The following is a 25,453-nucleotide window of genomic DNA, read 5'->3' as shown; positions in this document are numbered from 1 at the left end:
TGCTGTCCATTTATTGTAATGATTTCTTCATGCAGCCAGCACTAGCCTCCCTGTTCATTGGCTGCATGCATCTGCTGGGATCTCCATTATGGTTACTTCCTAGCCCCACTTAAAGCTACTCTGCACTACTTAAAGCGAGCTGACACCTCTTAAAAGGAAGGTGAATCATGACTGCTGGAGATGTTGAGATCATTGAAGATAGTATGCTGTGTGATAATCAATGATGGTTGAGAGAGTCTGCATGAAGATTTTTGGGTGATGGAGTGGAAGCCTTGGTGGAAGAGATGGAAAGGAGGAAAGATGTCCTGTGTGTGCAGGTGGGTTTCCAGACACAGGATGAGAAAACAGTGGGAACAGATGGCTGCGGAGGTCAATGCAAGAAGTTTAGTCCCAGGGAGCTCGATACAGTGCCACAAGAAATTTAATAGCCTCTCACAGCTTGTCAAGGTCTGTGAATGCATCCTCAAATGCCATTTCCTACCACTGCACCACTAGTCTCAGCCACTGTGCAATTCACCACAGCTCCTTCACTCATCTAACAGTACTTGATATTCACATGCTTCATCTCATCCTTAGAACTGTTGCAAGCTTCACACTCACACCTCACAGCTTGTACACACTGCCAGCTATTCAACCATGACAACCACATTACACAAACAGGTTGCACGGCATTCGCTGTCACACTTCTACTTCTCTTGCAGAACAAGGTAGCGCACAACTGGATACAGCAGGAATGAACCAGAGGCATGCTTGCATGTTCTAACCCACACGGAGGGGACTGTGTTGCCCATTATGGGAAGGGCCACTGCTGAGGCCATGGCCAGCAGTGTGGCTGTATCCATTACTGAGGCCAATGCCAGCGTGTGGCTGCATCCATTACTGAGGCCAATGCCAGCGTGTGGCTGTATCCATTACTGAGGCCAATGCCAGCGTGTGGCTGTATCCATTACTGAGGCCAATGCCAGCAGTGTGGCTGTATCCATTACTGAGGCCAATGCCAGCGTGTGGCTGTATCCATTACTGAGGCCAATAGCAGCAGTGTGGCTGTATCCATTACTGAGGCCAATGCCAGCGTGTGGCTGTATCCATTACTGAGGCCAATGCCAGCGTGTGGCTGTATCCATTACTGAGGCCAATGCCAGCGTGTGGCTGCATCCATTGAAGGTGATAGCATCTTTATATCTAATATTACTTCTCACATCTCACTTCCTCCTCATCCCACAATCTCTTCTGATTTTGATGGTGTAAGTATGCACTTCTGAGTTTCCCCTCTCCTCTTCACCACAACCTTGCCCTTGTAGCTTCTTCCTTTTAAGTACCCATGAACAGCAGCTTAGCCAGGCAGTGGAGGAAGAGCAAGAGGACAGTGATGATGAAGACACACTGTCACTCATTACACTGTGGCTGCCATCAGCTCTGACACTGATACTGCGCATAATTTAGAGATAGCTCAGAGACAGGTTCTACTCCATGGTAATATCCTGGACACAAGTGCACTGTAACCAGGGCTGGGTGCAAATATAGTGCAGGTGCCAGCTTACTGGAGGGTGAGGCTGTTCACAAGTTTTGCTGCAGGGAACTCAGATGAGAAATTCAATGAGCCAGGCTACAGAAAAAGGCTGATTGGTGCACATACTGAAATGCTTAGAGCATTAGGAAAATGCCAGAAAGTCTACGTTCAATGTCAAGGAGCATGAAAGAGCCTGGCATCAACTGAGCACAGGGCTTTTTGCAGCACTTGAAGCTCATTCTTTCCAGCAACCACCTCCATCAACATACTTGTGGAACCAACCATGATGCAGCGTCTGACGGCCGATGTTGCAGATTGCATTGCAGCACAAGCAGCAGTCACCTAATGTTTGAATGCTGCGGTAGAAGTACAGAGTTCTGCCATTGTGTCTCTGGATAACAGTGCCCAAAGGGACTTGCAGGGTGTCACAGCCATCCATCTGTCTGTCCTCCAACAGATTACTAGGATTGCTGAGGCGCTGCCCCACGGAGGTGGCAGTGGCTCCATGCAGCATGAACCTGCTGTCCTCTCTCAGGATGGCAGCTTTTGTCTTCCCTTCACTGCCACTCCAGCTATGCTCTTGCCCTTGCTTGTCAGGTAGCCAGTCCAGACTACTGCTGCCCATGCCGAGCTGGTGTAGTCTGAAGCCAGGCCTTCTAGCCCAAAAGTTACTCAAGGTTGACCTCCAAGGATATCTGCAGTCTCCTCCACTGAATGTCAGCAGCCTTCCACCAGTCATACCGCAGCCATTGGGGTAGCACTGTGTAGGAACATAAGACAAGCAAATGAACATGGAAGACAGGCACTAAAGGAATGCACAAGGGTGATCAGTTTAATTTTGTATGTAATATGGTCTGATTTATTTTATAAATTTGGTATGGAATGTTTATTTTGTGTTCGCTTTTACTTTTACATTGTGGTCAAGAGAATGCTGTGATAGTCAGAGACAGAGGGAAGGTAAGGGGGTGGGACTGAAGAATGGAGAATTGAGGTTCCGGTTATTGGTATCACACATAAATTAGTTCTTCATCTTCAACCCAGGCACAAAGGGGCTGTCCAGGTTGCAGGCTTCTTTAATCTCCCTCCTTTTTTGCATCCTCCTCTGCCTCCACCTCATGTTGCTGCTCCTCAGCTTCTCGCCAAATAGATGGCAGCAAGATCTGTTCCCTCATGATGGCCAGGTTATGCAGCATGAAGCATACCACCACAAATCCTGAAAGCCACTTAGCCAAGTACCACAGGGCTCCTGCAGACTGCTATAGGCACTGAATCATTACTTCAGGACACCAGTGGTCTTCTCTACCACATTTCTTGGTCAGTATATTTCCATTCCAATGAGGAAGGAGATATTGCTGGATCTGATTCTAGTCATAAGGTTGGTCAAGTGGATTAAGTGTCAGTTAGTGATTTTTAGGGAACAGTGATCATCCTATCATAAGGGTTAGGTTAGCTGTCAATGAGCAAACTAAAGTAAAAATACTAAACTGGGAGAGGGCCAATTTCAATGGGTGAGAACAGATCTGGCCTGGTAAATTGGAATCTAAGATTGCCAGGTAAAACTGTAATGGAAAAATGGCCTACATTTAAAGAGATGGTTTGGGGACAGTCAAAATAAATTCCCACGATGGGGAAAGGTAGGGAGGGCAATCAAAGCCAGAGCTTCCTAGATGACAAGAGTGATAGACAGCAGGATGAAGCAGATAAAGGGGCGTATGTCGGATTTCAGGTTGATAGTACAAGTGAGAACCAGGCTGAATAAAGGAGGTTCAGAGGGGAAGTGAAAAGAGAAACAAGAGAAGCAATGAGAAGAGACAGGCAGCTAACATGAAAGTGAATCGAAAAGTATCCTAAATAGTAAAAAGGTAGCAAGAGGAGGGGCGGGGCAGATTCCAGACCAAAAAAAGGATCTACGCATTGAAGTGGAGGGTATGGCTGAGGTGATAAAAGAGTACTTTGCATCTGCTTTCACCAAGTAAGAAGATGCTGCCAAAGCCATAGTGAAAGAGGAGGTCGTTGAGATACTGGATGGGCTAAAATTGGTAAAGAGGAGGTTTTAGAAAGGCTGTCCTTAATTAAAGTTGATAAGTCATGAGGACCAGATGGGATGCATCTGAGGATGCTGAGGAAAGTAAGGGTGTAAATTGCAGAGGTGCTGGCCATAATCTTCCAATCCTCCTTAGATACAGGGGTGGTGCCAGAGGACTGGAGGTTTGCAAATGTTACACCTTTATACGAAAAAGAATGTAAGTGTACACCCAGCAATAACAGGCCAGTCAGTTTAACCACAATGGTGGGAAAGCTTTTAGAGAAGACAATCCAGGACAACATTATCAGTCAACTGCACAAGTGCAGATTAATTAGGGAAAGCAAGCATGGATTTTTTTTTAAGGCATATCATGTTTAATTAAGTTTCAATTGAGTTTAGTGATGAGATGATTGACGAGGGCAATGTAGTTGTATATGGACTTCCAAAAGACTTTTGATAAAGTGCCACATAATAGGCTTGCCAGCAAAGTTGAAGCCCATGGAATAAAAGGGAAAGTGGCAGCATGGATACAATATAGTTGGAAAGGCTAGGGTGGTTTTCCTTAGAACAGAGGAGGTTGAAAGGTGACTTAAATGAGGTGTACAAAATTATGAGGGGCCTAGATAGAGTAGACAGGAAGGATCTGTTTCCCCTAACGGAGAGGTCAATTACCAGGGGGCACAGATTTAAGGTAGAAGGATTAGAAGGGACATGAAGAAAAACTTTTTCACCCAGAGGGTGGTGGGTGTCTGGAATTCACTGCCCGGATTGGTGGTGGAGGCAAAAACCCTCAACTCTTTTAAAAGATACCTAGACATACACCTGAAGTGCTGTAACTTGCAAGGCTATGGACCAGGTGCTGGAAGGTAGGATTTGATTTGGCGGGTAGCTTTTTTGGCCAACACAGACACAATGGGCTGAATGGCCTCCTTCTGTGCCGTAATTTTTCTATGGTTCTATATTGACTGAGTGCCAGGAACAAAGAGTAGTGGTGAATGGTTATTTTTCAGACAGGAGGAAAGTATACAGTGAGGTTCCCCAGGGGTTGGTACGAGGACCACTGCTTGTCTTCATATATATTAATGATCTAGACTTGGGTGTACAGGGCACAGTTCCAAAATGTGCAAATGAGACAAAATTTGGAGGTATTGCAAACTGTGAAGAGGATGGTGATAGACTTCAAGAGGACACAGACAGGCTGGTGGAATGAGCAGTTTAAGAAATGGTAATGCTCCAGGTTAATTTAACAATACTTTAAGTAAGACCTGCAGTTGTGACTTGTGAGTCTATCCAACCCCGGGCATCAATAGTTTAAATGAAATATGAATTGTTGTTTGCTATAGGCAGTTTTACAGACATTGACTGAATCTACCAGCGTGCTTTGCAGAGGTAAAAAGGTTTCTTAAACTAACATAAAACTATGGAATAGTGTCAAACTGTTCTATCAAAGACCTTGGCAAAGCATAGAATTTCCAGCTGTGAGACCAACATCTCTGCAAATAACCATTCTTTGCAGTCTACCGTGCCTAATAAAAATGCTAGCTGGAATGCAAAATTAGAACCTTGGTGAAACTTTATGCTTCAATAAGCCTGATAAGAAATTAAAATGGATCATAAATAGATGATACCTGACCAATTCAAACAAGGAAGACCTGAAAATTAGTTTACAAATTGAAGAGAGAATGCTTCTTTCAAGGAGTTATAAAAGCCAACTATGGGGAACAGAAGGAGTAAGGGAAATAACCATGGCTCAATATGTTTGAAAGGATGCTAATTCAGCTAACTTAAGTGGTGCAGACAGTGTGTTTTGAAGGCACAAGAAGCCGACACAAGCAAATATTGATAATGTCAGGGTTTGTCAACACTACAGCAAGGTATGTTTTTTTCTGATACTTTCTAGTATAAGATTAATTCTGTTTTGAGTTCACCAAGCAATAACTTGCAAGGAGTCAATGATTTGAGGAACTCTGATTGTTTAGTTATCTTGGAGGACCTGGAATGTGTGACCTGGAAAAGAAGAAAAGGAGGGTGTTCTGCTGCTACTGCTGTGTGTGTATGATAATGATCTAAAGACATCTGCAGCATCCAGGATGATGGAAATTTACTGAAAATGTAGGCAATGTCAAGGAGGACTTTAACCTTATGGTTTAAAAAAATAGTTCAACATATCTTGGACATTGTAGCCTAAAGCAGATTTTGATAGGTGAATAAGAACCTATCAGTGGAACATCCAAGCCCACTTTGGAAAGGAAAATATAAACATCATTGTGAAAAATGATTTGGCACCGCAGTCGGAAGTCAGGAAACTTGATTAGTTGCTGAAGAGAGTATGATTAACCACAGGTGACCGTTCACAGGTGATTGTATGTATAATTTCTTGCAACATATTTGTGAATTTATTACTTGACTACCAGGTGTAACTGATATTCTTAACAAACCTAATGAAGACATTAGTGTTTATTTTGGGATTTGAGTATTGTCTCATTATTTCTTGTAATTCTCATGTCTGAACTGCAGAGTAACCTGTCAAAGGTAGGAGGTTACATCTTATAGGCAGACATGTTGCAGATTTAATGCGGAGAAATGTAAAGTGGTATATTTTGGTAGGAATAGTGAGGAGAGGTGATATAAAATAAAGGGCACAATTCTAAAGGGGTTGCAGGAACAGAGAGACATGGGGGTATATGTACACAAATCATTGAAGGTGGTCGTTGAGAAAATGCATGGATTGCAAACAAGAATCATCAGCCATGTTGTCAGTAGATAGCCCTTGTCATTCAGTAGCGTTCTTTTGGTTTGCTGAATGAAGGTATCATGTCTACCATCAAGAAACTGTGTATTGACCTATATGATGTGTTACCGCTGGTCACACACCAGCTGCATGAGTGGAATTCTTTTCAGTTCAGGAATGTAACAGAGTTGACATGAGGTGCACATAAGGTAGTGTGTGTGATCAATTGCACATTGCATCTTGGGGAATCCTGCAAACACTTGTACTCACTCCAATTGCTTCTCCCTGACAAAAGGTAATGAAATAAAGTAATTTCTCTTTGGATAGAAATCTTCAGTGACCTCCCTTATGCAACAGCGCACTGCAAACTGTGAGATGTTGCTAATATCTCCAGCAGCAGCCTGAAAGGAGCCAGATGCATAAAAGTTCATTACCAAGGTCACCTTCATAGTCGCTGACAATGTGGTCTTTGTCTTGCTCTGAGGTTGAAGCTACGACTGCAGAAGTTGGCAGATTTCAGTGATGGCCTCCTTAGTGAAGCAATGACATCTGAAACATTGGCTGTTGCTGAAGTTCAGGTAGGAGAACTGCTCCCTGAACACCCTAGGTGTATATGGCCTCCTGCTAAGAACCCTCCTCCTCCTCTCTCTTTAGCAAAGTATCCTGCTCTGTGTGGCCTGTGCTAATTCTCCAAGTCATGCTCAATTCTAAGAGGAAGTGCAATTACTAGTGCAACCATGTCTGGGAGCAACTAGTTTGTGCAGAAGTCTTGAAATCAGCAAAATGTTCTTCAGCGACACTCCCTGTATATTTTTGAAATCTGAACCAACTAGGAAAAGCACCAAAAACATATAGAATTATGGTGACAGCTGGAATAAATAAACCAGCAATGAATTTTTTTAGGTAGCGCTGGTGTGGGATCCTTCAAGCTACTTAATGTCCTGTTCAGTTGTGCAAGGTTACAAGAGGTTACGAGGCACATGGAGTTCCAAAATGGTGGCACTGACATGAAATCAGAATTATATGCTGATTGACATCATGATCTGCCTGCTCTGCATACTTCCAGTGGACGTTATGTGGGCGCGCATTAAACCCTTTACCGATAGAGCATCTGGTGGCTTCGCATCAGAAATGCGCGTACACACTCCAGACACTTTTCGTTTTGTGACTTTTCCCTCAGCAGATAATGCTCTGTGCTTTTCTTTCTTCAAATTATGGTTATTTCTTAATTTCCAGCTTCCAAAAACAGCAGCACACAGCGCAACCATCCTCTGTAGACCCAGTAAAAACATATATAGTAAAAACACAAGAAATTAGTTGAAACAAAGGGGCTAGTCACACAACAATGAACAGTGAGTTAAAGCATACGGGGGTTGGATAGAAAGAGGAACAGCAAAAATGCTAGCAGACTCTGTGTCCTTGCACGTACCAGATAAAGGAGTTGCTATGGACACAAGATACAATTGGACTCACAGTAGACAATGGGAAACTGTAAAGAAATGAACCAGGTTCTCACTGAGCCAAATAAGGAATTATCATTATGTCATTATACCAGACCCCTATAAGTAAGTAAGAAGGGAGGGTCTTGGAAACAAGATTTAAACCCTGACTGAAACTGGGGACAGCACGAGAACCCAGGGGAAGAACACTCGAGATGATACCCCTGCCAAGGGCTCAGAGAACAGAAGAGCAGCCGCAAGTGCGAGACTGATCACCTCATGCCTTGACGGGTAGTATACTGTACAAGTAGTGACTGCTTGTGCTTTGATGATTCTTGATACTGTGCAAGTTAGTGAGAGCTTGTGCTTTGATGATTCTTGATACTGTGCAAGTTATTGAGAGCTTGTGCTTTGATGATTCTTGATACTGTGCAAGTTAGTGAGAGCTTGTGCTTTGATGATTCTTGATACTGTGCAAGTTAGTGAGAGCTTGTGCTTTGATGATTCTTGATACTGTGCAAGTTAGTGAGAGCTTGTGCTTTGATGATTCTTGATACTGTGCAAGTTAGTGAGAGCTTGTGCTTTGATGATTCTTGATACTGTGCAAGTTAGTGAGAGCTTGTACTTGGTGATTTAGTGTGTGAATAAAATATTGACATACCTTTCACCAATCAGCTTCCATGGATTCTTTGAAGAGTGTGTGGATTAGGCACAACACCTCTGCACATTCTGGATCCATTGAGGCAATATTCACTCTCCACACTCCCAGTTCAACAAATGTTGGCTGCCATTTCTCCCACTCCCTTCCCTCCCTCCCGATCTCTCCCTCCATCTCCTTTCTCTCCTGCCTGCCCCCTCTATATACTCCCTGAACTGATCTATGTCCTCCTATTACACTCCCCCTCCCTTCACCCCCTCAATTCCTCTCCCCTACCCTCTCCTCCCATCCATTCACTCATCCACCTCTCCTTCCTTCCCCATCCTTTCAATTCTCCTGCTGCTCCTTTCACCCATCTAGTGCTTTGCTTCAAGAATCCTCATTTTCTCTCCTCCCCCTCTCATTGCAGGATTTCTCCATATTGTCAGTCTTCCTCTCCCTTCCTATCTGCCTATCTCTTCTCTCCTGTCCATCTTATCTTTATCGTCTGCCTCCATCTTCATTTCATCTCGGGTTGAGCAGATTGGCCTCCAACAACCACAACCATCTTCCTTTGTGCCAGGTATGACTCATGCCCATGTTTGGACCAAGGCTGTCTTGAGGTTTGAAGCCGTGGCCCTGGCAGAACCCAAGCTAAGCACTGATAAGCAGCAAATGCTGCTTAATAGCACCGTTGACGACACCTAGCAGCACTTTACTGATGATTGAGAGTAGACTGATGGGGTGGTATTTGTCCGGATTGGATTTGTCCTGCTTTTTGTGGATAGGATATACGTGGGCAATTTTCCACTTTTCCGGTGGATGCCAGTGTCATAGCTGTAGTGGAACAACTTGGCTTGGGGTGCAGCTCTGGAGCAGAAGTCTTCGGCAATACAGCTGGGATGTTATTGGGACCCATAACCTTTGCTGCATCCATTGTGATCAGCCATTTCTAGATATCATGTAGACTGAATTGAATTGGCTGAAGACTGGCATCAGTGATACTGGGGACCTCAGAAGGAGGCCTCAGTGTGAAGATGGGATTTTGTTTCCACAAGGACTGTACAGTGGTCACCCCTACCAAAATGGTCACGGACAGAAGCATTTGCAACAGGTAGGTTTTTCCCTCATGTCAGTTCTCTCACATCTGCTGCAGGCCTAGTCTCACAGAATCACAGAATTGTTACAGCGCAGAAGGAGGCCATTTGGTCCATCGTGTCCACACCAGTTCTCTGAAAGAGCAATTCCCTCAGTTCCATTCCCCTGCCTTCTCCCTGTAACCCTGTACATTCTTCCTTTTCATATAACTGCCTAGTTCCATTTTAAATGCTTCAATTAAACCCGCCTCCACCACGCTCTCAGGCAGCGCATACCAGAAATTAACTACTCACTGCATGAAAAAGTTTTTCCTCATCTCACTTTTGCTTCTCTCACCAAATACTTAAAATCTGTGCCCTCTTGTTCTCGATCCTTTCACGAGTGGGAACAGTTTCTCTCTATCTACTCTGTCCAGACCCCTCATGATTTTGAATATCTCTATCAAATCACCTCTCAGCCTTCTCTTCTCCAAGGAAAACAGTCCTGAGTTCTCCAATCTATCTTCAGAACTGCTAACTGCAGAGCAGACAGAGTGCAGATTTCAAGCTGAGTGTAGAGATTGCAGTTCGGTCAGTGGGGATTTTAAGTGTTATCTTTAAAGAAGTCTAGTCTGGCAGATATGTCCTCAGGACTCGGCCAGCTCTGTCTGAAGTGGTGCTACTGAGCCACACTTAGTAGTGGACATTGAAATCCCCAACCCAGAGTACATTCTGTGCCCTTATTACTCTCAGTGCCTCTTCTAAATGGTGTTCAATGTGAAGGAGTACTAATTCATCAGCCGAGGGCCAGGCGAGGTGGTAAACGGCAGGAGGTTTCCTTGCCCATGTTTGGCTTGATCCTATAAGGCTTCATGGTGTCCAGAGTCAATGTTGAGGACTCCCAGGGCCACTTCCTCCTCACTGTATAACACTGTGCCGCCACCTCTGGGGGGTCTGTCCTGCTGGTGGAACAGGACATACCCAGGGATAGTGATGGAGGAGTCTGGGACATTGGCTGAAAGGTCTGATTTGGTGAGAATGACTATGTCAGGCTGTTCCACTGCTATTTTATGGGACAACTCTCCCAATTTTGGCACAAGTCCAAAGATGTTAGTGAGAAGGAATTGGCAGAGTGGACTGGGCTGAGTGTGCCTTTGTCATATCCGATGCCTCAGTCAATGCTGAGTGGCCCACCCAGTTTTATTCTTATTCAACTTTGTTATAGCATTTTGATACACTGAGTGACTTGCTAGGCCATTTTAGAGAGCGGTTAAGAGTCAACCATGTTGCTGTGGTTCTGGAGTCACGTGTAGGCCAGACCAGGTGAGGATGGCAGATTTCCTCATGAAAGGGCATCAGTGAACCAGATTGGATTTTACAACAATCTGGCAGTTTCATGATTACCATCAAGCAGTCTAATATTGTATTCCAGATTTATTTAATTTAAGTTAAATTCACCAGTTGTCTTTGTGAGATTTGAACTCATGTATTTGGAGTATTAGTCCAGAAGTATATATTACTAATCCAGTAACATAATCATTATGTTACCATTCCACAATGCTAATTTTAAATCTGAGATTGATAGACTCTTGTTAACCAAAGGTATTACTGGATGCGGGGCAAAAGCAGGAATGTGGAGTTAGGTCACAGATCTCACTGGATGGCGAAACAGGCTCAAAGGGCAAGGCCGACTCCTGTCTCTAAGTATGGGTCGAGTACTCCATAAAAAGCACCTGTCATATAGAATCAACTATCTTATTAGCTGGAATAAAGACGGTTAGTTCTGCGGAAGGAGCATCCAAGTCGTGACCTGTTGTACCTTTAATCAGCTTGTGAATCCTTCCAATGCCTCACATGGTCTCCAAGTAAAGAGTTTGAAGATACAAAGAAAAAAGACTCGTTAACTATAAAAAGACGTGTGACATCAAAAATCATCATTCAAAGTCAGAAACAACTTACAGTCCCAGTCTGTATAAGGTCAGAAATCACCCACAGTTCCAGTCTGTGTAAAAAGGTCAGACAACAATCACAGTCATATTCTGTATAATAAGGTCAGACATCACCCACAGCCCCAGTCTGGATAATAAGGTCAGATGTCACTCACAGTCCCAGTCTGCATAATAAGGTCAGACATCACCCACAGTCCCAGACTATACAATAAGGTCAGACATCACCCACAGTCCCAGACTGCATAATAAGGTCAGACATCACCAAAAATCCCAGTCCGGATAATAAGGTCAGACGTCACTCACAGTCCCAGTCTGTATAATAAGGACAGACAACACCCACAGCCCCAGTCTGCATAATAAGGTCAGACATCAACAACAATCCCAGTCTGTGTAAAAAGGTCAGACATCACCCACAGTCCAGTCTGCATAAAAAGGTCAGACATCACCAACAATCCCAGTCTGTAAAAGAAGGTCAAACATCACCCACAGTCCCAGTCTGTGTAAAAAGGTCAGACATCACCCACAGTCCCAGTCTGTATAAAAAGGTCAGACATCACCAACAATCCCAGTCTGTATAATAAGGTCAGACGTCGCTCACAGTCCCAGTCTGTAAAATAAGGTCAGACATCACCCACAGTCCCAGACTGTATAATAAGGTCAGACATCACTCACAGTCCCAGTCTGTATAATAAGGTCAGACATCACCCACAGTCCCAGACTGTATAATAAGGTCAGACATCACCCACAGTTCCAGTCTGTGTAAAAAGGTCAGACATCACCCACAGTCCCAGTCTGTATAATAAGGTCAGACATCACTCACAGTCCCAGTCTGTATAATAAAATCAGACATCACTCACAGCCCCAGACAGTATAATAAGGTCAGACATCACCCACAATCCCAGTCAGTATAATAAGGTCAGACGTCACTCACAGTCCCAGTCTGTACAATAAGGTCAGACATCACCCACAGTCTCGTTCTGTATAATAAGGTCAGAGGTCACTCACAGTCCCTTTCTGTAGTATAAGCTCAGACGTCACTCACAGTCCCAGACTGTATAAGAAGGTCAGACATCACCCACAGTCCCAGTCTGTATAATAAGGTCAGACATCACCCACAGTCCCAGTCTGTATAATAAGGTCAGACGTCACCCACAGTCCCAGTCTGTATAATAAGGTTAGACATCACCCACAGTCCCAGTCTGTACAATAAGGTCAGACATCACCCACAGCCCCAGTCTGTATAATAAGGTCAGACATCACCCACAGTCCCAGTCTGGATAATAAGGTCAGACATCACCCACAGTCTCAGTCTGTATAATAAGGTCAGACATCACCCACAGTACCAGTCTGTAAAATAAGGTCAGACATCACCCACAGTCCCAGTCTGGATAATAAGGTCAGACATCACCCACAGTCTCAGTCTGTATAATAAGGTCAGACATCACCCACAGTCCCAGTCTGTATAATAAGGTCAGACATCACCCACAGTCCCAGTCTGTATAATAAGGTCAGACATCACCCACAGTCTCAGTCTGTATAATAAGGTCAGACATCACCCACAGTCCCAGTCTGTATAATAAGGTCAGACATCACCCACAGCCCCAGTCTGTATAATAAGGTCAGACATCACCCACAGTCCCAGTCTGGATAATAAGGTCAGACATCACCCACAGTCTCAGTCTGTATAATAAGGTCAGACATCACCCACAGTCCCAGTCTGTAAAATAAGGTCAGAAATCACCCACAGTTCCAGTCAGTATAAGAAAATCAGACATCACCCACAGCCCCAGACAATATAATAAGGTCAGAACTCACGCACAACCCCAGTTTGTATAATAAAGTCAGACGTCAATCACAGTCCCAGTCCGTATAATAAGGTCAGACATCACCCACAGTCCCAGAATGTATAATAAGGTCACACATCACTCACAGTCCAAGTCTCTGTAATAAAATCAGACATCACCCACAGTCTCAGTCTGTATAATAAGCTCAGACATCACCCACAGTCACAGTCTGTATAATAAGGTCAGACATCACCCACAGTCTCAGTCTGTATAATAAGGTCAGACATCACCCACAGTCACAGTCTGTATAATAAGGTCAGACATCACCCACAGTCCCAGTCTGTATAATAAGGTCAGACATCACCCACAGTCCCAGTCTGTATAATAAGGCCAGACGTCACTCACAGTCCCAGTCTTGATATTAAGGTCACGGATCATCCACAGCCCCAGTCTGTCGAATAAGGTCAGACGTCACTCACAGTCCCAGTCTGTATAATAAGGTCAGACGTCACCCACAGTCCCAGTCTGTACAATCAGGTCAGACATCACCAACAGTCCCAGTCTGTATAATAAGGTCAGAAGTCACTCACAGACCCAGTCTGTATAATAAGGTCAGACGTCACTCACAGTTCCAGTCAGTATAATAAGGTCAGAAGTCACTCACAGTCCCAGTCTGTATAATAAGGTCAGACGTCACTCACAGTCCCAGTCTTGATATTAAGGTCACGGATCATCCACAGCCCCAGTCTGTATGATAAGGTCAGAAATCATGCACAGTTCCAGTCAGTATAATAAGGTTAGATGTCACCCACAATCCCAGTCTGTATAATAAGGTCAGACATCACCCACAGTCCCAGTCTGTATAATAAGGTCAGACATCACCCACAGACTCAGTCTGTATAATAAGGTCAGACATCACCCACAGTCCCAGTCTGTATAATAAGGTCAGACATCACCCACAGTCTCAGTCTGTATAATAAGGTCAGACATCACCCACAGTCCCAGTCTGTATAATAAGGTCAGACATCACCCACAGTCTCAGTCTGTATAATAAGGTCAGACATCACCCACAGTCACAGTCTGTATAATAAGGTCAGACATCACCCACAGTCTCAGTCTGTATAATAAGGTCAGACATCACCCACAGTCACAGTCTGTATAATAAGGTCAGACACCACCCACAGTCCCAGTCTGTATAATAAGGCCAGACGTCACTCACAGTCCCAGTCTTGATATTAAGGTCACGGATCATCCACAGCCCCAGTCTGTCGAATAAGGTCAGACGTCACTCACAGTCCCAGTCTGTATAATAAGGTCAGACGTCACCCACAGTCCCAGTCTGTACAATCAGGTCAGACATCACCCACAGTCTCAGTCTGTATAATAAGGTCAGACATCACCCACAGTCACAGTCTGTATAATAAGGTCAGACATCACCCACAGTCCCAGTCTGTATAATAAGGTCAGACATCACCCACAGTCCCAGTCTGTATAATAAGGCCAGACGTCACTCACAGTCCCAGTCTTGATATTAAGGTCACGGATCATCCACAGCCCCAGTCTGTCGAATAAGGTCAGACGTCACTCACAGTCCCAGTCTGTATAATAAGGTCAGACGTCACCCACAGTCCCAGTCTGTACAATCAGGTCAGACATCACCAACAGTCCCAGTCTGTATAATAAGGTCAGAAGTCACTCACAGACCCAGTCTGTATAATAAGGTCAGACGTCACTCACAGTTCCAGTCAGTATAATAAGGTCAGAAGTCACTCACAGTCCCAGTCTGTATAATAAGGTCAGACGTCACTCACAGTCCCAGTCTTGATATTAAGGTCACGGATCATCCACAGCCCCAGTCTGTATGATAAGGTCAGAAATCATGCACAGTTCCAGTCAGTATAATAAGGTTAGATGTCACCCACAATCCCAGTCTGTATAATAAGGTCAGACATCACCCACAGTCCCAGTCTGTATAATAAGGTCAGACATCACCCACAGACTCAGTCTGTATAATAAGGTCAGACATCACCCACAGTCCCAGTCTGTATAATAAGGTCAGACATCACCCACAGTCTCAGTCTGTATAATAAGGTCAGACATCACCCACAGTCCCAGTCTGTATAATAAGGTCAGACATCACCCACAGTCTCAGTCTGTATAATAAGGTCAGACATCACCCACAGTCACAGTCTGTATAATAAGGTCAGACATCACCCACAGTCTCAGTCTGTATAATAAGGTCAGACATCACCCACAGTCACAGTCTGTATAATAAGGTCAGACACCACCCACAGTCCCAGTCTGTATAATAAGGCCAGACGTCACTCACAGTCCCAGTCTTGATATTAAGGTCACGGATCATCCACAGCCCCAGTCTGTCGAATAAGGTCAGACGTCACTCACAGTCCCAGTCTGTATAATAAGGTCAGACGTCACCCACAGTCCCAGTCTGTACAATCAGGTCAGACATCACCAACAGTCCCAGTCTGTATAATAAGGTCAGAAGTCACTCACAGACCCAGTCTGTATAATAAGGTCAGACATCACCCACAGTCTCAGTCTGTATAATAAGGTCAGACGTCACTCACAGTCCCAGTTTGTATAACAAGGTCAGACATCACCCACTGTCCCAGTCTGTACAATAAGGTCAGACATCACCCACAGCCCCAGTCTGTATAATAAGGTCAGACATCACCCACAGTCCCAGTCTGTATAATAAGGTCAGACATCACCCACAGTCCCAGTCTGTATAATAAGGTCAGACATCACCCACAGTCCCAGTCAGTATAATAAGGTCAGACGTCACTCACAGTCCCAGTCTTGATATTAAGGTCACGGATCATCCACAGCCCCAGTCTGTATAATAAGGTCAGACATCACGCACAGTTCCAGTCAGTATAATAAGGTTAGAAGTCACTCACAGACCCAGTCTGTATAATAAGGTCAGACGTCACTCACAGTCCCAGTCTTGATATTAAGGTCACGGATCATCCACAGCCCCAGTCTGTATGATAAGGTCAGAAATCATGCACAGTTCCAGTCAGTATAATAAGGTTGGATGTCACCCACAATCCCAGTCTGTATAATAAGGTCAGACATCACCCACAGTCCCAGTCTGTATAATAAGGTCAGACATCACCCACAGTCTCAGTCTGTATAATAAGGTCAGACATCACCCACAGTCCCAGTATGTATAATAAGGTCAGACATCACCCACAGTCCCAGACTGCATAATAAGATCAGAGATCACCCACAGTCTCAGTCTGTATAATAAGGTCAGACATCACCCACAGTCCCAGTCTGTATAATAAGGTCAGACATCACCCACAGTCCCAGTCTGGATAATAAGGTCAGACATCACCCACAGTCCCAGTCTGTATAATAAGGTCAGACATCACCCACAGTCTCAGTCTGTATAATAAGGTCAGACATCACCCACAGTCTCAGTCTGTATAATAAGGTCAGACATCACCCACAGTCTCAGTCTGTATAATAAGGTCAGACATCACCCACAGTCCCAGTCTGTATAATAAGGTCAGACATCACCCACAGTCCCAGTCTGTATAATAAGGTCGGATATCAAACACCGTCGCAGTCTGTATAATAAGGTCAGACATCACCCACAGTCTCAGTCTGTATAATAAGGTCAGACATCACCCACAGTCCCAGTCTGTATAATAAGGTCAGACGTCACTCACAGTCCCAGTCTGTATAATAAGTTCAGACATCGCCCACAGTCCCAGTCTGTATAATAAGGTCAGACGTCACTCACAGTCCCAGTCTGTACAATAAGGTCAGACATTGCCCACAGTCCCAGTCTGTATAATATAGTCAGACATCACCCAAAGTTCCAGTCTGTATAATAAGGTCAGACGTCACTCACAGTCCCAGTCTGTATAATAAGGACAGACATCACCCACAGTTCCAGTCTGTATAATAAGGTCAGACATCACCCACAGTCCCAGTCTGTATAATAAGGTCAGACATCACCCACAGGCCGAGTCTGTATGAAAAGGTCAGACAGACATCACCCACAGTCCCATTCTGTTTAATAAGGTCACACATCACTCACAGTCCAAGTCTCTGTAATAAAATCAGACATCACCCACAGTCCCAGTCTGTATAATAAGGACAGACATCACCCACTGTCCCAGTCTGTATAATAAGGTCAGACATCACCCACAGTCCCAGACTGTATAATAAAATCAGACATCACCTGCCCTCCCAGTCTGTATAATAAGGTCAGACATCACCCACAGTCCCAGTCTGTATAATAAGGTCAGACATCACCCACAGTCCCAGTCTGTATAATAAGGTCAGACATCACCCACAGTCCCAGTCTGTATAATAAGGTCAGACATCACCCACAGTCTCGTTCTGTATAATAAGCTCAGACGTCACTCACAGTCCCAGACTGTATAAGAAGGTCAAACATCATCCACAGTTCCAGCCAGTATAATAAGGTCAGACGTCACTCACAGTCCCAGTCTGTATAATAAGGTCAGACATCACCCACAGTCCCAGTCTGTACAATAAGGTCAGACATCACCCACAGTCTCAGTCTGTATAATAAGGTCAGACATCACCCACAGTCTCAGTCTGTATAATAAGGTCAGACATCACCCACAGTCTCAGTCTGTATAATAAGGTCAGACATCACCCACAGTCCCAGTCTGTATAATAAGGTCAGACATCACCCACAGTCTCAGTCTGTATAATAAGGTCAGACATCACCCACAGTCTCAGTCTGTATAATAAGGTCAGACATCACCCACAGTCCCAGTCTGTAAAATAAGCTCAGAAATCACCCACAGTGCCAGTCTGCATAATAAGGTCAGACATCACCCACAGTCCCAGTCTGCATAATAAGGTCAGACATCACCCACAGTTCCAGTCAGTATAATAAGGTCAGACATCACCCACAGCCCCAGACAATATAATGTCAGAAATCACGCACAACCCCAGTCTGTACAATAAAGTCAGACGTCAATCACAGTCCCAGTCCGTATAATAAGGTCAGACATCACCCACAAATGCAGACTGTATAATAATGTCAGACGTCACTCACAGTCCCAGACTGTTTAATAAAATCAGACATCAGCCACAGTCCCAGAATGTATAATAAGGTCAGACATCACCCACAGTCCAAGTCTCTGTAATAAAATCAGACATCACCCACAGTCTCAGTCTGTATAATAAGCTCAGACATCACCCACTGTCCCAGTCTGTATAATAAGGTCAGACATCACCCAAAGTCCCAGTCTGCATAATAAGGTCAGACGTCACTCACAGTCCCAGTCTGTATAATAAGGACAGACATCACCCACAGTCCCAGTCTGTGAAATAAGGTCAGACATCACCCACAAATGCAGACTGTATAATAATGTCAGACGTCACTCACAGTCCCAGACTGTTTAATAAGCTCAGACATCACCCACTGTCCCAGTCTGTATAATAAGGTCAGACATCACCCAGAGCCCCAGACAATATAATAAGGTCAGAAATCACGCACAACCCCAGTTTGTATAATAAAGTCAGACGTCAATCACAGTCCCAGTCCGTATAATAAGGACAGACATCACCCACAGTCCCAGTCTGTGAAATAAGGTCAGACATCACCCACAAATGCAGACTGTATAATAATGTCAGACATCACTCACAGTCCCCGACTGTTTAATAAAATCAGACATCACTCACAGTCCAAGTCTCTGTAATAAAATCAGACATCACCCACAGTCTCAGTCTGTATAATAAGCTCAGACATCACCCACTGTCCCAGTCTGTATAATAAGGTCAGACATCACCCAAAGTCCCAGTCTGCATAATAAGGTCAGACGTCACTCACAGTCCCAGTCTGTATAATAAGGTCAGACATCACCCACAGTCCCAGTCTGTATAATAAGGGCAGACATCACCCACAATCGCAGACAGGATAATAAGGTCATCACGTCACCCCCAATCCCAGTCTGTATAATAAGGTCAGACATCACCCACAGTCCCAGAGTGTAAAAAAGGTCAGACATCACCCAACAGTCCCAGTCTGTGAAATAAGGTCAGACATCACCCACAGTCCCAGTCTGTATAATAAAGTCAGACACCACCCAAAGTCCCAGAGTGTATAATAAGGTCAGACATCACCCACAGTCCCAGTCTGTGAAATAAGGTCAGACATCACCCACAGTTCCTGTCTGTACAATAAGGTCAGACGTCACTCACAGTCCCAGTCTTGATATTAAGGTCAGAGATCTTCCACAGCAACAGTCTGTCTAATAAGCTCTGACATCACCAACAGTCCCAGAGTGTATAATAAGGTCAGACATCACCCACAGTCCCAGTCTGTATAATAAAGTCAGACGTCACTCTCAGTCCCAGTCTGTATAATAAGGTCAGACATCACCCACCGTGCCAGTCTGTAAAATAAGCTCAGATATCACCCACAGTTCCAGTCTGTGTAATAAGGTCAGACATCACTCACAGTCCCAGTCTGTATAATAAAATCAGCCATCACCCACCTTCCCAGTCTTTATTATAAGATCAGGCAGACAACACCCACAGCCCCATTCTGCATAATCAGGTTAGACATCACCAACAGTCCCAGTCTGTATAATAAGGTCAGACATCACCCACAGTCCCAGTATGTACAATCAGGTCAGACATCACCAACAGTCGCAGACTGTATAATAAGGTCAGACATCACCCACAGTCCCAGTCTGTATAATAAGGTCAGACGTCACTCACAGTCCCAGTCTTGATATGAAGGTCAGACATCACCCACAGTCCCAGTCTGTCTAATAAGGTCAGACATCACCCACAGTCCCAGTATGTACAATCAGGTCAGATATCACCCACAGTCCCAGTCTGTATAATAAGGTCAGACGTCACTCACAGTCCCAGTCTTGATATTAAGGTCACGGATCATCCACAGCCCCAGTCTGTATAATAAGGTCAGACATCACAACAGTTCCAGTCAGTATAATAAGGTTAGACGTCAGTCACATTCCCAGTCTGTATAATAAGGTCAGACATCACCCACATTCCCAGACTATACAATAAGGTCAGACATCACCCACAGTCCCAGACTGCATAATAAGGTCAGACATCACCAAAAATCCCAGTCCGGATAATAAGGTCAGACGTCACTCACAGTCCCAGTCTGTATAATAAGGATAGACAAGACCCACAGCCCCAGTCTGCATAATAAGGTCAGACATCACCAAAAATCCCAGTCCGGATAATAAGGTCAGACGTCACTCACAGTCCCAGTCTGTATAATAAGGATAGACAAGACCCACAGTCCCAGACTGCATAATAAGGTCAGACATCACCAAAAATCCCAGTCCGGATAATAAGGTCAGACATCACCCACAGTCCCAGACTGCATAATAAGGTCAGACATCACCAAAAATCCCAGTCCGGATAATAAGGTCAGACGTCACTCACAGTCCCAGTCTGTATAATAAGGATAGACAAGACCCACAGCCCCAGTCTGCAGAATAAGGTCAGACATCAACAACAATCCCAGTCTGTGTAAAAAGGTCAGACATCACCCACGGTCCAGTCTGCATAATAAGGTCAGACATCACCAACAATCCCAGTCTGTAAAATAAAGTCAAACATCACCCACAGTCCCAGTCTGTATAAAAAGGTCAGACATCACCAACAATCCCAGTCTGTATAATAAGGTCAGACGTCGCTCACAGTCCCAGTCTGTAAAATAAGGTCAGACATCACCCACAGTCCCAGACTGTATAATAAGGTCAGACATCACCCACAGTTCCAGTCTGTGTAAAAAGGTCAGACGTCACTCACAGTCCCAGTCTGTATAATAAAATCAGACATCACTCACAGCCCCAGACAGTATAATAAGGTCAGACATCACCCACAATCCCAGTCAGTATAATAAGGTCAGACGTCACTCACAGTCCCAGTCTGTACAATAAGGTCAGACATCACCCACAGTCTCGTTCTGTATAATAAGGTCAGACGTCACTCACAGTCCCAGACTGTATAAGAAGGTCAGACATCACCCACAGTCCCAGTCTGTATAATAAGGTCAAACATCATCCACAGTTCCAGCCAGTATAATAAGGTCAGACGTCACTCACAGTCCCAGTTTGTATAACAAGGTCAGACATCACCCACTGTCCCAGTCTGTACAATAAGGTCAGACATCACCCACAGCCCCAGTCTGTATAATAAGGTCAGACATCACCCACAGTCCCAGTCTGTATAATAAGGTCAGACATCACCCACAGTCTCAGTCTGTATAATAAGGTCAGACATCACCCACAGTCCCAGACTGTAAAATAAGGTCAGAAATCACCCACAGTGCCAGTCTGCATAATAAGGTCAGACATCACCCACAGTTCCAGTCAGTATAAGAAAATCAGACATCACCCACAGCCCCAGACAATATAATAAGGTCAGAAATCACGCACAACCCCAGTTTGTATAATAAAGTCAGACGTCAATCACAGTCCCAGTCCGTATAATAAGGTCAGACATCACCCACAAATGCAGACTGTATAATAATGTCAGACGTCACTCACAGTCCCAGACTGTTTAATAAAATCAGACATCACCCACAGTCCCAGAATGTATAATAAGGTCAGATATCACTCACAGTCCCATGCTGTTTAATAAGGTCACACATCACTCACAGTCCAAGTCTCTGTAATAAAATCAGACATCACCCACAGTCTCAGTCTGTATAATAAGCTCAGACATCACCCACTGTCCCAGTCTGTATAATAAGGTCAGACATCACCCAAAGTCCCAGTCTGCATAATAAGGTCAGACGTCACTCACAGTCCCAGTCTGTATAATAAGGACAGACATCACCCACAGTCCCAGTCTGTGAAATAAGGTCAGACATCACCCACAGTCCCAGTCTGTATAATAAGGTCAGACATCACCCACAGTCCCAGTCTGTATAATAAGGGCAGACATCACCCACAATCGCAGACAGGATAATAAGGTCATCACGTCACCCCCAATCCCAGTCTGTATAATAAGGTCAGACATCACCCACAGTCGCAGAGTGTAAAAAAGGTCAGACATCACCCAACAGTCCCAGTCTGTGAAATAAGGTCAGACATCACCCACAGTCCCAGTCTGTATAATAAAGTCAGACACCACCCAAAGTCCCAGAGTGTATAATAAGGTCAGACATCACCCACAGTCCCAGTCTGTGAAATAAGGTCAGACATCACCCACAGTCCCAGTCTGTGAAATAAGGTCAGACGTCACTCACAGTCCCAGTCTTGATATTAAGGTCAGAGATCTTCCACAGCAACAGTCTGTCTAATAAGCTCTGACATCACCAACAGTCCCAGAGTGTATAATAAGGTCAGACATCACCCACAGTCCCAGTCTGTATAATAAGGTCAGACATCACCCACAGTCTCAGTCTGTATAATAAGGTCAGACATCACCCACAGTCACAGTCTGTATAATAAGGTCAGACATCACCCACAGTCCCAGTCTGTATAATAAGGTCAGACATCACCCACAGTCTCAGTCTGTATAATAAGGTCAGACATCACCCACAGTCTCAGTCTGTATAATAAGGTCAGACATCACCCACAGTCCCAGTCTGCATAATAAGGTCAGACATCACCCACAGTCTCAGTCTGTATAATAAGGTCAGACATCACCCACAGTCTCAGTCTGTATAATAAGGTCAGACATCACCCACAGTCTCAGTCTGTATAATAAGGTCAGACATCACCCACAGTCCCAGTCTGCATAATAAGGTCAGACATCACCCACAGTCTCAGTCTGTATAATAAGGTCAGACATCACCCACAGTCTCAGTCTGTATAATAAGGTCAGACATCACCCACAGTCTCAGTCTGTATAATAAGGTCAGACATCACCCACAGTCTCAGTCTGTATAATAAGGTCAGACATCACCCACAGTCACAGTCTGTATAATAAGGTCAGACATCACCCACAGTCCCAGTCTGTATAATAAGGTCAGACATCACCCACAGTCCCAGTCTGTATAATAAGGTCAGACATCACCCACAGTCCCAGTCTGTATAATAAGGTCAGACATCACCCACAGTCTCAGTCTGTATAATAAGGTCAGACATCACCCACAGTCTCAGTCTGTATAATAAGGTCAGACATCACCCACAGTCCCAGTCTGTATAATAAGGTCAGACATCACCCACAGTCTCAGTCTGTATAATAAGGTCAGACATCACCCACAGTCACAGTCTGTATAATAAGGTCAGACATCACCCACAGTCCCAGTCTGTATAATAAGGTCAGACATCACCCACAGTCCCAGTCTGTATAATAAGGTCAGACATCACCCACAGTCTCAGTCTGTATAATAAGGTCAGACATCACCCACAGTCACAGTCTGTATAATAAGGTCAGACATCACCCACAGTCCCAGTCTGTATAATAAGGTCAGACATCACCCACAGTCTCAGTCTGTATAATAAGGTCAGACATCACCCACAGTTCCAGTCTGTGTAAAAAGGTCAGACATCACCCACAGTCCCAGTCTGTATAATAAGGTCAGACATCACTCACAGTCCCAGTCTGTATAATAAAATCAGACATCACTCACAGCCCCAGACAGTATAATAAGGTCAGACATCACCCACAATCCCAGTCAGTATAATAAGGTCAGACGTCACTCACAGTCCCAGTCTGTACAATAAGGTCAGACATCACTCACAGTCCCAGTCTGTATAATAAGGTCAAACATCATCCACAGTCACAGTCTGTATAATAAGGTCAGACGTCACTCACAGTCCCAGTTTGTATAACAAGGTCAGACATCACCCACTGTCCCAGTCTGTACAATAAGGTCAGACATCACCCACAGCCCCAGTCTGTATAATAAGGTCAGACATCACCCACAGTCCCAGTCTGTATAATAAGGTCAGACATCACCCACAGTCTCAGTCTGTATAATAAGGTCAGACATCACCCACAGTGCCAGTCTGCATAATAAGGTCAGACATCACCCACAGTTCCAGTCAGTATAAGAAAATCAGACATCACCCACAGCCCCAGACAATATAATAAGGTCAGAAATCACGCACAACCCCAGTTTGTATAATAAAGTCAGACGTCAATCACAGTCCCAGTCCGTATAATAAGGTCAGACATCACCCACAAATGCAGACTGTATAATAATGTCAGACGTCACTCACAGTCCCAGACTGTTTAATAAAATCAGACATCACCCACAGTCCCATGCTGTTTAAGAAGGTCACACATCACTCACAGTCCAAGTCTCTGTAATAAAATCAGACATCACCCACAGTCTCAGTCTGTATAATAAGGTCAGACATCACCCACTGTCCCAGTCTGTATAATAAGGTCAGACATCACCCAAAGTCCCAGTCTGCATAATAAGGTCAGACGTCACTCACAGTCCCAGTCTGTATAATAAGGACAGACATCACCCACAGTCCCAGTCTGTGAAATAAGGTCAGACATCACCCACAGTCCCAGTCTGTATAATAAGGTCAGACATCACCCACAGTCCCAGTCTGTATAATAAGGGCAGACATCACCCACAGTCCCAGTCTGTATAATAAGGTCAGACGTCACCAACAGTCGCAGACTGTATAATAAGGTCAGACATCACCCACAGTCCCAGTCTGTATAATAAGGTCAGACGTCACCAACAGTCGCAGACTGTATAATAAGGTCAGACATCACCCACAGTCCCAGTCTGTATAATAAGGTCAGACGTCACCAACAGTCGCAGACTGTATAATAAGGTCAGACATCACCCACAATCGCAGACAGGATAATAAGGTCATCACGTCACCCCCAATCCCAGTCTGTATAATAAGGTCAGACATCACCCACAGTCGCAGAGTGTAAAAAAGGTCAGACATCACCCAACAGTCCCAGTCTGTGAAATAAGGTCAGACATCACCCACAGTCCCAGTCTGTATAATAAAGTCAGACACCACCCAAAGTCCCAGAGTGTATAATAAGGTCAGACATCACCCACAGTCCCAGTCTGTGAAATAAGGTCAGACATCACCCACAGTTCCTGTCTGTACAATAAGGTCAGACGTCACTCACAGTCCCAGTCTTGATATTAAGGTCAGAGATCTTCCACAGCAACAGTCTGTCTAATAAGCTCTGACATCACCAACAGTCCCAGAGTGTATAATAAGGTCAGACATCACCCACAGTCCCAGTCTGTATAATAAAGTCAGACGTCACTCTCAGTCCCAGTCTGTATAATAAGGTCAGACATCACCCACGGTGCCAGTCTGTAAAATAAGGTCAGACATCACTCACAGGCCCCGTCTGT

The 25,453-nt window shown here is 44.6% G+C and overlaps 1 protein-coding gene across 1 annotated transcript in view; it reads right to left on the bottom strand.

Annotated features, from left to right (window-relative positions):
• LOC137377445 (sodium- and chloride-dependent neutral and basic amino acid transporter B(0+)-like) overlaps positions 1–25,453 on the bottom strand; it is a 200,356-nt gene that overhangs the window by 53,447 nt on the left and 121,456 nt on the right. The window lies entirely within an intron of this gene.

Source organism: Heterodontus francisci, chromosome 15 (assembly GCF_036365525.1).
Source record: "Heterodontus francisci isolate sHetFra1 chromosome 15, sHetFra1.hap1, whole genome shotgun sequence".
Taxonomy (NCBI): domain Eukaryota; kingdom Metazoa; phylum Chordata; class Chondrichthyes; order Heterodontiformes; family Heterodontidae; genus Heterodontus; species Heterodontus francisci.
Note: the sequence above shows the minus strand (reverse complement) of the source record. Positions and strands in the feature narration are given on the sequence as shown.